Source organism: Ailuropoda melanoleuca, chromosome 20 (genome assembly GCF_002007445.2).
Source record: "Ailuropoda melanoleuca isolate Jingjing chromosome 20, ASM200744v2, whole genome shotgun sequence".
NCBI lineage: Eukaryota > Metazoa > Chordata > Mammalia > Carnivora > Ursidae > Ailuropoda > Ailuropoda melanoleuca.
The window spans coordinates 21,358,194-21,359,743 of record NC_048237.1 but is presented as its reverse complement, the minus strand read 5'-3'; the positions used below and the strand labels follow the sequence as shown (position 1 = coordinate 21,359,743).

General features: G+C 45.7%; 2 protein-coding genes and 1 pseudogene across 2 annotated transcripts in view; all 3 read right to left on the bottom strand.

The window, feature by feature from the left end:
- Positions 1–1,550, bottom strand: part of FANCM (FA complementation group M) — an 83,092-nt gene that overhangs the window by 47,940 nt on the left and 33,602 nt on the right. The gene's annotated exons all lie outside the window — the stretch shown is intronic.
- Positions 1–1,550, bottom strand: part of LOC100476182 (claudin-6) — a gene marked incomplete at its 5' end in the record, with an annotated part of 11,936 nt that overhangs the window by 8,436 nt on the left and 1,950 nt on the right.
- On the bottom strand, positions 27–1,171 carry LOC105241813 (annotated as a pseudogene).

The following is a 1,550-nucleotide window of genomic DNA, read 5'->3' as shown; positions in this document are numbered from 1 at the left end:
AAATGCATTTTAAAAATACCCCTCCCCCAAAAAGCAAAAAAGATAAAAACAATCCCCAAGCTGTCTGGATCACCATCTCGATGTCTCCAGTTCAGAGGGTTAGGCTCCACGGTCAAGGGAGTCTCCATTTCCCTACCAGAATCAGACATAATTCTTAGTAGGTACTCAGGGGCACCCTGAGGGGTGGCATGTGCGGCGGACGCCGAGTATCGGGCCATATAACGGCTCGAGCCCTGGGAGCCCCCTGCCCAGCAACAAAAGGCCGGAGGCTGCCCAGCCCAAGTAGAGGGAGGCTCCCAGCTCCCGCATTTGGACATCCGACACCTGGGGGTTGTAGAAGTCCCAGATGATGGCGTGAGCCGTCCAGCAGATGGGGATCAGGATCAGGACCCCTGAGATGACACAGATGATCTCAGAGACTAGCACCAGACAGGCCTTGGAGTCCTTGTCCTCCACACAGGCGGTACACTTGGCTCCTGCAAGGTAGACCAGCAGCCCAAGCAGGGCCAACAGAAGGGCAATGACGCAGAGGGCACGGGCAGCCTGCAGGTCCTGGGGCAGTGCCAGCAGGGAGTCATACACCTTGCATTGCACCTGACCTGTGCTCTGAACCATGCAGGACATCCACAGCCCCTCCCACACCACCTGGGCCATGATGAGGTTGTTGCTGATGAAGGCGGTCACCTTCCACGGGGGCAGGGCACAGGACACCAGAGCATTCACCCAGCCAAGCAGTGTCAGGATGATCCCCAGGATTTGCAGACCAGCAGAAGCTATGGCAAAGTTGAGGCTGAGAGGAGCTGCACTGCGAAGAAACCCACAGGGATTCGCAGGAGCCGCAGAGTGTTCCCAAGAGTGAGTTTCTCACTCTGTTCTGTCATTATCTCCTTTCCTTCGCTACAGGAATAATCTCTTATTCTTTGCAACACCCATAACATCCTAGAATGTTTCTCAAAAAAGGACTTTCTCAAAAAGGAAATATATCAACATATGGCCTGCTAACTAACAACAGGAAAAAAAATGCATGGCTCAAATGCAAAGTTTTGTATTTACCATTCTTATAGGAAAAGTTCGAGGACTTCCGCTGCAAGTTCCGAGGCTTCTCTGATTCATAGACACCACATGTGATGAACATTTTGTGTAATTCTGGATTGATTCCAACAGGAACCATTCGTGGACTTCCTTGGTAAAAATGAAGTACCTGCCTGTTACCTGAAATAGCTTTATAAATACTTCTTTTGTTGGACTGACTTTGATTATAAGTCTGCAAAGAAAAATGTCATATTACATTATATCTATAATAGTCACTTAGCCATAACAAGTTATTATATTTATTTGGATTTATTATAAACAGTAAATTAAACTCTGAGAATACCTGTTAACTTAAATTTGAGACCTGTTCAATTAACTCTTGAAAATCAGTTCAAATCTAGTATTATAAAGCCTACCTTCATAACTATATTGCACAAAGGAAATCTATCTTTTATTTAGGATCTATTTCTGAATAAGGTGAATATTTATATAAATAAGTGTAAATTGCTTTTTTTTTT